The 17,098-nt window shown below is 38.3% G+C and overlaps 1 pseudogene; it reads left to right on the forward strand.

Moving 5' to 3' along the window:
• Positions 1-8,750: 8,750 nt before the first annotated feature.
• LOC107149098 lies at positions 8,751-9,567 on the forward strand (annotated as a pseudogene).
• Positions 9,568-17,098: the final 7,531 nt, after the last annotated feature.

Below are 17,098 nucleotides of genomic sequence, written 5' to 3' on the forward strand. Positions count from 1 at the left end.
GCTGTATGCTGGACCGGTAGTCAGTGACGGGTATGATCCAATTGCAGTGGTACCAACCTAAGACAGGAGGCTGACGCCTAGAGGTCAGTTCATCCGATGACGGGTAAGGACCATATGTTGAATTGGACTGCCTAACAGGCACGGTCCCTAAGCCACATTGCTTGTTGTTTAATTAAACAAAAAGGGGGAGATGCTGAGAGCCACGGCCGAGTCTGTATGGTCCCTGGCATTTTGCCAACAGTATTGATTGACAGGCGAGGCATTACTATCCGCCTCTGCCGCAACTTTTGAGTTCTCGCACTATTTTGGAGTTCTCGTGGGGATTTCCGGGGATTCCCCGAGAGTTCCCATTGGTTGGGGAAGTGCAGGAGGAGGGATTTCCGAGAGAGATATTTCCGGCTGGGGGTTCCTGGAGAAGCCTCGTGGCGTTCGGGAGGATTCCCCGGGAGCTGTGTGAAGTGTTTTCCTGTAGTTTAAAAATAAAGTTTGTTCCTGCTTCAGTGGCTCGTGATTTGTGCCCAGCCAGACTGCGGCAAGGAAGGTAGAGAGAGATCAATGAATAGGTGTCTAGACAACTTAAGACCATGAAACATGCAGAGGGAGAGATGGAGGAAGGCTTGGTGGCCAGGTAGAGAAAAAAATACAGGCAGTTCCTGGCTGGTGACATTTTTATTTTTATTTTTATTTTAGCTGATGATGTTCAGTCTTATGGTGGTATAAAAATAATGCACATTCCAAAGAAATCATACTTCAAATTTTGAATTTTGACCTTTTCCCAGGCTAGCAATATGTGTTTGAGACTCTTGTGATGCTGGGCAATGGCCATGAGCAGCTTCCGGTCAGATGTGCAATAATGAGAGTACATGACGGGTACCCTACAGTGCCCTGTTGTCAGTTCATCCTGGATACTGTGTGTTTGCATCCCACGAGGTCTACAAAATGCCCATCTGTGTGTGTACATAAGATAGTCAACACTCTATTATAAAACTAGGCATTGTGTTAGATGGTTTCGACATTCAGTGTGTTAGATATATTAAATGCATTTTGAATTTGTCATATTTTAAACTTAGGATGGTTTTACGAGGCATAATCCCATTGTAAAGTCTGGGAGCGTCCACACTTGGTATTAGGAAGGACAGGTCAATTAAAAACAGAACTACAGAAGACCCAGTGGAGTTAGGGAAGAGTCACAGAGGCAGTGGGTGCAGGGGAGTGAAGGGCAGAGGCTGGGGGCATAGGGAGAGCTCCTGTGTACAAAGTCCAGGGACATCAGCTCGGCTGACTGACCACAGGACGGAAAGCTGGGGTTCAACAGGGAAGGATGGAAGTGCCTGTAAATGCCACAGACATGGCTAAGCTGTCTAAGAATGAAACTTGGAATGTCATGTTCAATATATTGCATACATTGTTTCTAAATACAATGACCCATTAAGAAAAGGTTATTGTCTTCTTTTACAGGTGAAGAGTATGAAATAAGAAACACCTGGACAGAAGTTGCATTTCACCCCAGGCCTGGCTGATGCCAAAACACTGCCTTGGTGCTTCCCAACCATGGCTGTTGTAGGACACTCAGGAGCATGCGATCGCAAGTATTGCCAACATGCAATCCGTAAAGCAAGCTAAGTTTAAATGTCCGTACGTAGTTCATGCTCAGATCAATGAAATACCCACCATGGGGAAATATTGCTGATTTTTTTCATTTTTCTATTGTATGAATTTTCTTATTGAAGAATAGCAAAATAATCCAGTTTGTGACTTTGGTGTTAAGTGAGTGTTGGGGTGGGATTGTTGGGTTCTAAGAATGTGTTGCCATTTGAAAAGGAGTCCTGTGTTCAAGGAGTTTCGTAGCCACTGCCTGCTGCTTTTCCTTGACCAGCCACATTCCGCATATTAGCCCAGGTGGGATATAATCTGTATAAAAATAGCATGCACCCCCAAAGATCTCAACAGTATGAAAAAGGCACTGTGCACTTTATGTGGGTGTGTGTATACGTGGTGCATAGACAGAATGGAGGAGAGGTGGATGGCTGAGCCTATTACACTGCAATCTGTATAGAGCCAGCCTCCCATGTCTTTGGACGCTGCCAACTTCAGTAATAAGTTAATTGATGTTAATGATCAATTATCCTCATGGCCCACCCTCCAAAGGAAGAACCTGAGCAGGCAGAGGCCACGTTGCCAACTCTGCCGCCAGTGCCTCCTCAGAGGTGTGTATCTACCCCCACCTAGTGACCACTGTAGGTAACCGCAGGAAGTATGTTTCAGGCATGATGTCACAGGGAAAGGAACCAGGACAGGTACTCGTTTTCAGGGAGTGGACAACAAAAAGTTAGAAAATATTGGGTACAAAATTTTAAAAATCTGAAAATAGGAGGCAATTCGGAAGCAAATCAAATGTCCAGAAAATGCTTGAGATCTATGAACAGAGAAACTCATTTCCTGGGAAGAATAACAATTATTTCCGTGGGCAGAAAAATTTATTTATATTTATTTACTTACTTTGCAGCGCTGGGGATTGAACCCAGGGCCTTGCATGTGGTAGGTGAGCACTCTAGCACTGAGCCTCATCCCTGTCCTGAATTGTGTGAAGGTCATGAGTGTGATCTCCAGTACCCCCCCAACACACACACACACACACACACACACACACACAGACACACACACATCTGAACAGGACTCAGCACTTATTGAATCCCTCCAGAAGGGCTGAGGAGGCAGGGCAAAATTTGGTGAAACAGTTAGGGTCAGAAAAAATCATGTTCTCAGGTACATATTTAACTGAGCTATTGCAAGCACAATATTGCCTTGTGGGTGTTGTAGGGGATGAGATGACATGAAACTGTTTTTACCAACTACCTTGAATGCTTCTAATAGTAGCCTCATCTGTGGAACACACGCCCTACAGTAGGTCTGCCATAGGGACTATACCTACCGCATTATCAACACAGACAATGTTGTACCATTAGGTACCATCAGCTCTCCACATCCATGTGTTCCGCACTGTGAATTCCACATCTGTGGATATAACCAATCATGTATGGAAGACATCTGGAAAGAAATGTGTGTCTGTATCAAATGTGGTCAGAAAGTTTTCTTGCCATTATTCTCCAAACAATGCAGTGTAACAACTGTTTACGTTGTACTATGTAGAATATGTCAACTAAGGGTGTCTTAAACTATACCGAGAATGTGCATAGGTTCTGTGCAAATGCCAGGCCATTTTATAAAAGGAACATGACCATACACATTTTAGTATTCATGGGGTGTCCTGGAACTAATTGCCCGTAGACACCGAGGGATGATTGATTATATTCTGTCCTATGTCAAGCACAAGGAAGACAGGGATTCAGAGATGTCAAATAACAAACCCAAGATCTCCTAAGCACTGAAAGGTCAAGATGGGATTCAAGTTCAGGTCCATGATTCCAGATCCTATTCTCCCCATCATACATATCACATTGCTTTTCTTTAAATTATCTACACTTAAAATTTAATTTTGATGTTGATTTGTTAACAAATTCATATAGCAAGACGTTCAAAAAAGAATAAAAGTGTAGCAAGTAGAAAGAGATCACCCATCTACATCCAGCTGTCCAGCAACTCTTTCTTGAGGCAGCCCCCTTTTACTGGTGCCTTGTCTACCTTTCCAGAGAAATTAATCCATAAGAACAACTAACAAAAATTAATAAATGTTAACATCAAGATGATGGCTCCCCCAGCATCATAAGAAATTTTATTTTTATAAGTAAATCAGAAAGTCATACCAAGAGGTTCTTTCATTTAAACATCAAAGTCAAAACTACTTTGCTTGTTTTAACAAAATCCTATTCAATCAAAAGCTAAGCATAGAGGATTTTTCAAAATAAAATATGGTAATCCGCTGTTCAGTCATTTTAGTTTTGAGTCACTACTAAAGTAAGGCTTAAAAATGATTGCTGAAATTTTCTCCTAAGCTTATATGTCTTCCCAAACCCCTGTTAGAAAGCACCAAATTACCCATAGCCTGTCTCCCATCCCTTTCTTTTATTAAAAACACTCTTCTTATTCCCAGACCTTTTCTCAGATATTAGATTGACCCTGAGCCAACCAAGTTAATATGGCTAGAGATACTCTTGCTAAAGAGTCTCAGCCCAAAGTGCCGGTCTGGATTTTATTTCTAGTTATATCATGGGCAAACTAGATGGCCATTTCTTTAACAAAATGCCTTGAAGTTTAAAAAATGTTCCCAAACTCGTTTGCCACATGTTGTTTTGTCAGTACGAGTCCAGTTTTCACATGCAAAATGAATCAGCTTCATCACTCTCAGTGTTAAGTACATTTTTGCAAGAGGTCCCATTTTTAGCGAAGTCACAGCTGAGCGTTACTTTCAGTTAATTAGTACTTGTTCTTAAATTGGGCAGTTCTAACCCAAGCTAGAAGATGAGATACAATTTACTTCCTCTCTACTCTCCTAAAATTAACCAAGCTGTAAAATTCAAGTGTTCTCTTGTTTTCCCCTTTGTCTTCCCCAGGATTTAGTTCCATCATAAAGAATTCAACAGAACTCAGACTATTTCCACAAATCTTGCTGTTCTGATCTGAGCAGTAATGGAGAATTTCCTTTCAAAACCTCTGCTCTTTGGTTGCCAAGCAACCATTAATTTATTGCAACTAAGTTGTTTTGAAATTATATATGATAGTTCACTAAATAATGTGCTTTCCATGCTCCTAAATCCATACAACACTGGCCAAATCTGAATGAATATGATGTTCTTGTATAAAAAAAGAATTATAGGAGCATCTCTTGAGATGAAGAGAAGAGGGAATCAATCTGTCTATTCCCTGATTTAGGAATACAGGGATCTGTGGGATCATACAACTTGATGGCCACAAAATTGGAGCAATTTCAGGTACTGGATCCTTCTTTTTCCTAAAGAAGAGTGACATGAACTACAATTAAGTCCCCTTGAAGGACCCATTATTTTGTTAGGCCGATCCACTTTAACCCATATTTTATCATATAAGGACATTCTAAATAAACCAATAATTCGGTTTGTGGCCAATTTATTAAGTGAGCTAAATTTAATGGGATAGAAATAGAGAATGACTTTTTTTTCTTATTAACCATTACCTCTAACATGTTCCATCATGTCTCACTTCCCTTCCCCATTTTACATGTAGGACATATCCTGTCTAAATTAGAACTTCCATATTGCATCCAGTTTAGAGAATTTTCTCCTCTAAACAAGTTTCTGACCAGCAACTTGGAAACCCATGGATGGAAAGAAGGAACATCTGGCTCTTTCACCCCCCCCTTTTTACCCACTCCAACCCCCCATCTCTGCCCTGGCTCTTTTGATACCAGGACAGGCAGGAGATTAGAGAGGAAAGGGCTGAAGTCTTTGTAGTTGTCTAGAGCTGTCTGTCCTTTCCTTGGCTGCTGTTGCCCTTCATGGGAAGGCATCCAAATGCAATCACGCTCACTGGGCACCTTTGTAGGTTCTTTAGTTACCCAGGAAGGACAGTAACTTGTAGTTACCCTCAAGTTCTGCATTAATTGTTCACCTTATACCTATTACCTTACAGTGCTAGGGTCTCCTTGTTTGAGTAGGTGGCCCTCTTGGATGAAAAATCTTCACAATTGTTTGTACCTTCCCTGGTGCCCATTGAGCCTCTTTTGCTGTATCAGTGATAGAAGTACAAGTTTAATGGCATCCTCCCCACGAGACAAGAGCACTCCCCTGCTCTCTCAAACTCTAAGGAAGGGTGTTCATCGCTCCAGAGGGCTATCTCCATGCTGCTCCTCTGAGAGGACCAAGGTGGGTCTGTGGGATAAATAAGAGACCTCATTTCTGTGGAATGTATACATAAGCCTCTTGGAGATTGGCTGTTCTTCCTAGGGCATGTGGGAGAAGGCACTAGGGTGCTCCATTGCTGTGATTTTTTTTTTTCTCCAGCAAATGTATTCCTTTGTCCTTCAGCTTGACTGGGTGGTGAAATGAGGTCAATAGGTAGCTATGCTGCATTTTGCAAAGTTGACTCTGCTCTTTTCTTTTAGAATTCATTGGTGCTAAACACCTATCTTCTGAGCTTTGGCTTTGTAGTTTGATGATAATGAAAAAGCCCATCTCAATATGTCACTATAAAGGCAACCACAAAACAGGAAAGGTTTCAGCAGTAGAAACAGAACCCCACAGTGTGATAGCTGCTCATCTTGGAATCTGCCAGTTTTGCTTCGATGCCTTTGGTTTTCTCAGGTTGAAAGAGAGAGTTCAGAGTTGGGTCAAGGACACGGGCCACATCAGGAGAAGGAACAGAGAAGAAGGTGTAGTAAGGCAGCAGGACCTAAGACTGGCAGACAGACAAAATCTAGAAAGATTAGAAAGGAATCTGTAAGGGAGGCCATGGGAAGTGAAGCAGTCTCCACCCATCCCTCTTCTTATCCTGCAAAACTATTCCAGATGATTCCTCTCTGTGCTAGGCTGGGCCCCCTAAGGAGCAGACACCAAGTGAGCCATTGGATAGTGATGCAGATACAAGCATTATGAAGGAGGGATGGAAGGTGGGAAGGTTTGGGGAAAGAGTCTGAGATGGCAGGGAAGTTCTTATGAAGTTCAGTAAGGCTATCAGGTTGTTGTTGGGCCTATGTCACCACTCTGAGCTGCCCATGCCACCCACAGTCATCAGCTGGGAGCAGTCCCTGGAAAACATGGCCCCAGCAAAGACACCTGAAGGATTTTGGAGCACAGCAGCTGGCACTGCCTGTCAGTTGAACTCCTTGTCATTAGAGACATAAGGAGTAGTACATTTGCATGCCACTGCATACTCCAGACAATGAAATAACTGAACGAGTCAATATCCTTTTCTTTTTCTTAGCTATTATGTTAACCCAATCTTATCTTTTCTTCTATGACAAATCTCCTGAAATATAAGTACAACTCAGTGCTCTTCCTTCCATATGTTCCAATATTTGTTTACCCACAGCAAGATAGATTCTCCTCCCATTGCCTATGGACACTGCTCTAGACATAGCTATCGTCCATTTCCTGGGACTGAATACATGCACCTGGAGATAAAATAAAATCAATCAGGGAAGATAGTTGTGGATTGGGGGATGTGAACAGCCAGAAATCTGATGGAGGGAAGGGGAAGGCAGGAATGTTTTAGAAAATAGAGGGGAAAAAAAAAGAGCAGAGAGGTTGAAGAAGAGAGTGGATTTTAAAAATATCTTCTCTGATGTCCAAAAGTCTTTGCGGACATATAATCTGGGGAGACCCCAGGGCTTCTTGGTCATATGCAAAGTGAAAGGGAAAACATCAAATCTGCATCTTTGGTTGACTTCAGATTTGTTCAAAGAGGTCAGCCTCTTTGAGTCTTTGCTCTCCCCAGAGAAAAGGCAGGCAGAAAGGTGCATGCTGGGCTTCTGCTACCCAGACTTTCTTTCTTTCTTGGGTCCTCTTCCAGGTTCAGCAGTTGCTATTCTCCTGGTAAGAGGCTGTATTGACTCATATGAATCATCACAGGTTATGGGTCTCATGATCTTCAACTTCAGTTTATATCCTTCTCCTTTAAGTCTGAGCACATTAGTTAAATTTTTTGGCATGCTAGACCATGCGATTAGACAAGAGAAAAAATGCACATGTAAAATATTGGAAAGGAGGAGAAAATAAAATTACCCTTAATTTCAAATGATGTTTACATCAAAAAACACAAGAAAATAAATTAAAATACAGCAAGATAACTCAGTAATGTGACTAGGTATAAAATTTATATTCAGAATCAAAAGTCTTCACATATACAAACATATTCAATTAGGACATATAATGGTAGCAAAAGACCTCATTTACAAAAGCAACAACAAAGAACAAGAACATTAGGAGTAAATTTAATAAGTAAAGTTTTATATAAAGGAAACTTCAAAATTTTCCTGAGAAACACCAAAGAAGACTTAAGGTGGACTCAACAATACAAAGAGGTCCACTTCACAGAAGAAGAAATATAGTCAAGAAATACATAAAAAATGTTCAACATCTCTAGCATAATTAGAGAAATGCAAATCAAAACTACACTATTTCATCTCACTCCAGGAAGAATGGCAATTATTAAGACTATAAGTAGGGGCTGGGGTTGTGGCTCAGGCGGTAGCGCGCTCGCCTGGCATGCGAGCGGCCCGGGTTCCATCCTCAGCGCCACATGCAAACAAGGATGTTGTGTCCACCGAAAACTGAAAAATAAATATTAAAAATTCTCTCTCTCTCTCTCTCTCTCTCTCTCTCTCTAAAAAAAAAAGACTATAAGTAACAATAAATGTTGGCGAGGATGTGGGGGAAAAGGTACACTCATACATTGCTGGTGGGACTGCAAATTAATGCAACCACACTGAGATTGCACAATTAAGCAATATGGAGATTCCTCAGAAAACTTGGAATGGATCCACCATTGACCCATTTATCCCACTCTTTGACATATACCCCGAGGAGTTAAAATCAGCATACTATAATGACAAAGCCACATTAATGTTTATAGCAGCTCCATTCTCAATAGCTAAGCTATGGAACCAACCTACATGCTCTTCTCAGCAGATGAATGAATAAAAAAAAAATGTGGTATATACACACACTGGAATATTATTCAGCAATAAGAAAGAATGAAATTATGGCATTTGCTGGTAAATGGATGGAACTGGAGACTATCATGCTAAGTGAAATAAGCCAATCCCCTCCAAAAAACAAAGGAGAATGTTCTCTCTGATACGCAGATGCTGACTCACAATGGACAGGGAGGAGTGGGGGGAACGGAGAGGGTATGGAAATGGGAAACACAGTAGCATGAATCAGACATAACTTTCCTATGTTTATATATGGATACATGAGCAGCATAACTCCACATCTTTTAAACCCCCAAAATGGGAAGTTATACTTCATGTGTGCATGATGTGCCAAAATACATACTACTCTCATATATAACTAAAAAAGAACAAATAAAAATATGCAACCTAAAAAACCTAATACAAAGAGGTTAATTCTCCCCTAAAAGTATCCATAAAAATTATATAATCACTATTTAAAAATATCATTCTTTTTAGTTAATCAGATTAAAATTTTATATGGAAAAATGTACAAGCAAAAAATAGGCCAACATATTCTGAAAAAGAAACATAATAAAGAGGAAATATATCTGTAAAATGGATTATATAGTGATAATTAAAATGTTCAAGTACTATCAGTGGGAAAAGATGGATTATTCAATAAATGGTGAAACAAACTAGATAATCATCTAGAAAAATAATTGAGTTAAATTCACTATTATGTATTTCACTCCAGGAAAAAATTCAACTAAGCCAGATTTAAATGTAAAAAAAAACCAAATCATAATTTAATGTAAGAAGTGAAAGATTCCACTCTCACGATGTGCTGGTGACATACTGGCAACAGGCTGAACTCAGCTACATCTGATTCTCCCAGATGGGCGCAGAGGCAGTGAGAGGCACTGAAGACAGATTTCAAAGCCAATGCCCAGAAGACTTCTGGTAACAGCATAGAAATCACAAAAGTAAAAAGGGGACAATCAACCCTGACTGAAGCTTGAAATGCTACATTTTCAAGGTGAAGATATGTAGGCACCTGTTATGACAGATTAAAATCGATCTCACTTCATGGGGAAAGAAATGTACCTGTCTTATTCATAAATTGACAATGCCAATGTGCATTTCACTCTTTTAAAAAAAGAATGTACATAGAAATGAATAAGATATTTTTAAGATATTTAAAAAAAAGTTTGTCAAACCTGACATTGTTAAGAATTTTCTTTTAAAAAAAAATCACAATGGTTCATACCACCTTAAACAAAATATACAAATGAAATTGCTAGAATACATTATCTGCAAACCATATCACAAAAGACTGACTTGCCTAATGTATAAAGAACTCCTATAATGCAATAAGGAAAAAATATAACAATTGAATAAAAAAGTGGGCAAAGGATAGAAATACAAAAGAATGCCCTCATTTTCTCTCATAAAGAGAACAATGCAAATTGAAATTACAGCAGGATGTCACTTCTCACTTATTGGCAAATGTCAACAGGTTTTCTACTACACTGAGTGAAGTGGTGATGCAAATGCAAAAACCTGCATTAAGAGCAATTTCATAATGTCTATCAGAGTTCTAAATATCAATATGCCTTGATCTAGTGTTTCCTCTTCAAGGAATCATCATTCATATTCTGGCACAGGGAAATGATGTGTGCATTTGATTACTAAGTACATCATTGGTTGTAGAAGCAACAGCCTGAACTTAAACGTTGATCAGTGGAGAACAGTAAAATAAATAAATGTGCATTCATATAGTAGAATAATATAAACCATTGAATAAAGGAGAAAAGGAATGTCTTATGTACAGCTATATAATGATATTCAAGGTGCAGTTATTTAATCTACTATCATTTGTACAAAAAGAAAAAATTAATTTGCATCCATTTGCTTATAATATGCTTAAGAATATCTATAAAGACATAAGAAATTGGTAAGATTGGTTTCAAAGGAAAAGAAGAATCAGGTGGAAAAGTAGAGAGAAGTGTTTTAAAGATTTTTTTTTTAACTGTGTGAATGTATTATGCTTTGTTGCCTTAATATTGGAGAATAGTTATATCCTCATTTCATATTTTGGCACTTAAAAATGGCTGTTTTAAAGATATGCTGTAAGCCTCAATCTCTAGATACCATAATTAACATAGATATATGTCTACATATGCCTCTCTGTTTTCAATATATAAATAGGTAAAACTCAACTCTACAGACTTTCTAGAACAAACCTAAAAATCAGAAAACAGCAAAACAAATCAGCAAGCAGATAAAATAAATGTCCCAAAGTCCATGAACTGAGTGAAGTTTAGGCACTTTGCTTACAGGAAGTCTGTTAAGCTTGCTTTAATCTATTTATTTATTTATTAGAGATAATCGTATCAAGTTTGCTAAAGTAATTTATCTATAGAAAGTCAATAAGAAAGGGCAGGGCCTCCTGTAAGCAATGAGGACTGTGTCAGCTGATGATCCAAAGGCAGGTTAGGAAAAACTCTGCAGAGCTGCTCCTGACTCTTGGGACATTTGGGTCATGGAGACCAGGAGCAGGCCTTCTCTGAGATCATCTCTGGATGTCTGCGACCACTTAATGTTAATTGGGAGGGAGCAAAAAGGCATTCAGAAGTGCTTAACAGTATCTTTTTTTTAAGGTTTTAAAATTTTTTTTAATTATACATGAACACAATATCTTTATTTTTGTTTATTTATTTTTATGTGGTGCTGAGTATCGAACCCAGTGCCTTACGTGTGTGAGGCAAGTGCTCTGCCACTGAGCCACAACCCCAATCTTTAATAGACTCTTTTGAGACAGGCCTTCATGCTCAATATTTAAATGGATCAGAAAAAACTTTCAATGATTGAAAGTCTAAAATTTAGGCTCTTTGGAAAACACCACAATGTAGTTCAGGTTTCTGGTGGTTTATAATCTATTTTTAAAATGCTTAAGTGAAATATTGACTAAAGATTCCAGAATAACTAGTCAGAGGTTTCCCTCGGTATTGAACACAATAAAATAACAAAATGAGTATTCAACAAATGAAAATGCCAATATTGAAAACTGGCAGAAGATTTATCAAAAACAAAGCAAGAAAACTATCATAGCACAAGAAATAATTTTATCATACACAAGAGCCCAGAGAACCTTCTAACTTTTCTGCAATGAATGGCTCCAAAAATCAGAATAAAAAATGTTGATAATAGGTAAAATCTGTTAGTAAAGAAATGAGAATTATACCAGTCATCAGTCTAGAACAGGTTAGAATAAAGGCAATAGTAATTTAATGATTAACCATAATGGAGTAATTAAAATGATCGCTGGTGTACTCTTTGACCTAGCCATTTCTAGGAATTGTTCTTCTAGATGTATGCACATTAGGTACAGAGATATGCACACCAAGATAGGAATACCTTTGTTAGAAAACTATCTAGACTGCTTTGAAATAATGAGGCTAAAAGCAACTTAAATGTCCAATGAAAGGGGACTGATAAAATAAATTTTGTTATATCCATACAAAGGAATACTATATAATCATTAAGTAGATGTGTGTGTGTGTGTGTGTGTACTCATACTTAAAATTAACTACTTTAAAACAAAGAAAAGGGCTGTGACTGTGGCTTAGTGGTAGAGCCTTGCCTCACACTGGCAGAAGATTTATCAAAAAAAAAAAAAAAGCAAGAAAACTATCGTAGCACAAGAAATAATTTCATAATACATAAGAGCCCAGAAGTATGAGGCACTGGGTTTGACCCTCAGCACCACATGAAAATAAATAAAATCTATAACTAAAAATATATTTTATTTTATTTATTTTTTTAAAGAGAGAGAGAAGTTTTTAATATTTATTTTTTAGTTTTCGGCAGACACAACATCTTTGTTTGTATGTGGTGATGAGGATCGAACCCGGGCCGCACGCATGCCAGGTGAGCACACTACCACTTGAGCCACATCCCCAGCCCCCTAAAAATATATTTTAAAAAAGAAAAAAAATAAGTTGCAGAAGATCATACAATGAATCATATTTGAAAATTCTGTGTGTGTGTATGTGTGTTTGTGTGCATGTATTATGATTGGAAAATAGTTAGAAAGATACCCACCAACCAAAGTGGTATATAAATTGAGGATTTGGAGAAGCAGACTATAGGTTTGAATTTTTTGCATTACTCTATAGATAGTTATATTTGATTTTTTAAAAATGTTTTTTAAATGTTTAAAAACAAGAATATTATTGTTAACTTTGAAAAATTAATTGATGGAATGGACCAAGAAATCAAACCTAACTTATAATTGGGTTAAAATAATGCATTGAAAATGATGGAATTTGAGAATGGTATATAATGGATAGGGATCACTCTGCTAGAACATGCCCTTCCTTCCTCTGGGCAATGTCAGCAGCACTTCCTTCCCTTGGACAATGTCTCTTCCCCTCTGCAAACTTTTGGCTTAAAGAACCTGCAACTGTCTTTCAAATTCTATGCTCCTGACCAAATGATAAGCCCAACAGGAAGCTCCTAGCCTAAACTGGGCCACACATAGAAACAGGACTCTGTCCCCAATATACATGACGGTGTGGGAGTCCAAGCAAAACCTGTCACAGCTCTTTTCAGCATGTTTCAATTGGTATTTGAGAAGGGGAGGGATTCCTTCTGGGGGGTGGGACTCAAAGGTGCATCCCTGGAGATGTCCCCTCCACGTGGAGGAAGCCAGGTGGCAAAAGATAATGAGCCAATGTTCAAAAGAAGCTGTGGTGAGAGATGTAGAGCAGATTGTTGTAGCTCTACCAGCCCCACTTCCCTTCTTGTGGTTACAGGAGAAAACAATTCTTTTAACTAAATTAGCTCAGGTTGGGTATCTGTCCTTTTCAACCAGAAACATACTGTCTAATAATAGAAAGAACAGGCAAACAAGCTAGCACATTTATTTGCTTCCACATTCCTTTCAATGGAAATGTCATGAGGATATATTAATCTAAAAGTGTACTGAAAATATTCAAAAGATTATAGATTGGGATGATTACAACTTCTATAATTGAAATCATAAATCTAGAAATAGAACAATATTTGCCAGTTCTTACAGAAAACCTTCCCTATACATATATATGTTTGAGGGACAATCTATTTGCAAAGAATAAAAAAAGGAGATAGATTTTTCACAGGTTCAAAGGCCAGAGAGAAATCTGCTGACCTCATATCTCATTGCTGAATACATTTAAAATAATGTGTTAGCAGCTTACCACGTGAGAAAAGCATGTTAGAAAGATGATACTGAGAATTCAGGAAGCAAATGGATTGATGTTTTGGTCAGAGTAATGCTGGATTTAAAACCATACATGAGATAAAAAAAAGAAAATGAATGAGACACACATTCAGACGTGGGACAACTTGTGCAAAACCTCATCAGAAAAGAATCCTAAATTTCAACTTGCTATTTAATAGAAATAGAAATAAGAATTTTTTTTATTAGTCCACCCTGTAGAATTGAATTACATAAAGCTTTATTCAACCCATTTGGAACATGTAAATGAAGTTCATATGTAAAAAGGCATAATTTTAAAAGCAACAACAAGAACTGGAGGAAGAAAACCAACTCAGTAGTATGTATTTCAGCCATAACCACTACTTTTCAAAAAATAAAATAAAATTCACCTCTCAAAAATGTCTCATCCTATATTTAAAAGCAAAGCCAATTATAATGTTTAAAAAATAGAAGATCAGCTGGGGGTGGTGGAACATGCCTTTAATCCAAGCTACTTAGGAGCTGAGACAGAAGGATCATAATGTCAAGGAAAGTCTGGGAAACTCAGTGAGACCCTATCTCAAAATTTTTTTAAAAAATCAATAAATTAAAAAGGCCTGGGATGTAGCTTGGTGCTAGAGCACCCCTGGGTTCAAGCCCCAGTACCACAAAAGGGGGCAAAAATATCCAGAAAGAACATGAGCTGAAATAAAGGGTATGAAATTACAAAGAAAGCATGAGTGATTTTCAAAAATGGAAATCATTTCATTAATAATTAGGTGTGATAGTGACTACTTAATAATGTAATGTGATAAAATGCATAATAAAAAGAATTAAAAAAACCACCTTTACATTCAATCCAACCATTTAACATGAAAACAATGTCAATGAAAATATGCTTAAAATGGAAGAAACTGAGGCAGTCACCAGAGCAGCCCTTGCAGACCTCTAAGTATGTGGAGTTGACTGAGGAGCAGTCCTACTAGCTTTGACATCTGTCCCTGGGAGAGGTGAGTCCACCCCCATGCTGCTTCCATGGGCTCCTCAAAACAGCCCACACTTAGAGAAGTGGGTTTCCTCTGACTACAGCTTCATTTGAGGCCTTGCCAGTGATCCCCCCAAGCCCTCTTAGACTATGTGACATGCAGAAAACTTCCACTCACTTTCTCTTCCTTCACTCTGGGACAGACTTGCATGGTGGCTTAATGACCCTCCCCCCATATTTCTTCCCAGGCCTTTCTTTTCCCTAATAAACACGGGCATGTTAATCTGGTTTTACCAGCTGCTTCTCTAAGAACTAGACCAACACAAAGAGATTGATAAAATAATACATTCATAGTGAGAGATCTGAGCTGCATGGTAAAACTTGCAACCCAAGCAAGTTCAGGTACTTGTCTCCCCACTCCAGTGGCAAACTCAGCTTTTTTTTTTTTTTTTTTTTAGCAGAATTCAATGTTTCAAGAAGATCCAGTAATTCAGCATCAGGTAGTGACTGGAGATTCATAACTGTAGGTGATTCATCTCTTCATCCTGCTGGGAGGAACAGAGGAACACAATCAAGCTCCCCAGGGAGTAGCAATGGCCCAGATGGAGCTGGGATCCCACCATGGAGAGAGCACAACCAGAAATGGAGACAGAAGTTCTACAGTGCCAGTCCACAGAGGGCATGTTAAGAAAGTGAGAACTCTGGGGGACCACCCACCCACCAGGAAACCCACTGGGAGCAACAGAGCCCACCCAAGACTCCTTGTACTATAGGACCCTTGATGTAATTCTTGTGGGCTGGGATCATAGATCCAAAAGGACTGTGACTCTCAGGAATGGGAAAGGGGTTGACAATATTATGGTGATAAAACGCTTTAAGAAAAGTATTACAAACTTAGACAATTCAACTACTCAGGCAATTTTAATAAATCTTTGTGAAATTAACTGAGAAAAATAGAGAATATATTTCTGTATAGCTGTCACAAAAAAATCAAAATAGGTCATTAAAGTATTTTTAAAATATCAACCACCAGCCTTCTAAGAGCAAGAATTCTACCCAACACATGTTTTAACTATTACACATTTAAAGGAGAAATGAATAAGAAAATATTAATAAATTGCTTAATTTCTTAAGATATTGAAATACTTTTTATAAGTAAAAATTGGCTTAGGAAGGAAATTAAGAATGCAATAAAATTGTATTTTAACGTAATTGTAATAAACACAGTTCTGAATATGAAAATGTGATGGGATGTGGCCAAAACAGTCTTTAGAAGAAAATGTACTCATTTAAATGTCTTTAATAAGAAAAGAAAAAGAGACCTATTAGTGAAAAACTAATATACGATAAAATTCTAGAACAGAACAAAGTATTAATTTAAATATGCAAGCAAAAATAATAACCCCAGAAAATAAATGTTATAATCATACACAAAACTAAGAACTGGTTATTTGACAAGAGAAGAAAATTGATAAACCTCTGATAAATATAATTTAAAATACATAGAATAATCTAGTATCTACAGATATCTATATGAATACCCCAATGCAACATCTCCAATAAAAAAAATCAACATATGCTTGCAGACACACTGGTAAAACTCCTAACATTCCTCAGATTAATCTCCCTTGCTGGCTTATCTTTTTGACCATCAAATGTTGGGAAGGTGCATGCTCCAACCTCATTTCTAGACCTGAGGAATTCAACTTCCGACTTCCAATTTGTCATATCCAACCTTGACTTCTCTTGAGCTCTAGTGGTTGTATTTAATTTTCTACTGAACATCTCTTCTAATAAGAATCCTTGAATTTGAAAATCTAAAACAAAGCACTCACTAGCAACTTGTTCCTTAATTTTCTTTCAGAAAATTGTACTGCCATTCATCCAGCTATTTGGGCATCAAACCTTGGTCTTGGGCTTGATAGTCACATCCCCATCCCATCTCACATGGAGAGTTCAACAACTAATCCTGTGCAGCAATCTTGGAGAATGGATAGATACATAGATACATAAGACAGGTAGATCTCTCTTGATTTCAGCCCTTTTCTCAACACCTCCATTGCTATCATTTTAATCCCTTTCTTCTTCATGTTTTTCTTGGATCTTGCAATGATTCCAACAGCCTCTTATATCAGCCCTCCTGCTTCCAGTCAATCTTCCCAGGAGCCTGGACCATTCTTTATAAACCGTGCAACGACTTCCCACTACACACACAGGAAGCTCAGTCTTTCCTGAGATCAGCACACACTGCCTTCTGCCCTCCTTCTGCTCATTTGCTAGCTCACATCATCAAAAATGGCACCCCATTACCATCTCCCTCCAT

Source organism: Marmota marmota, unplaced genomic scaffold (assembly GCF_001458135.2).
Source record: "Marmota marmota marmota unplaced genomic scaffold, marMar, whole genome shotgun sequence".
Taxonomy (NCBI): domain Eukaryota; kingdom Metazoa; phylum Chordata; class Mammalia; order Rodentia; family Sciuridae; genus Marmota; species Marmota marmota.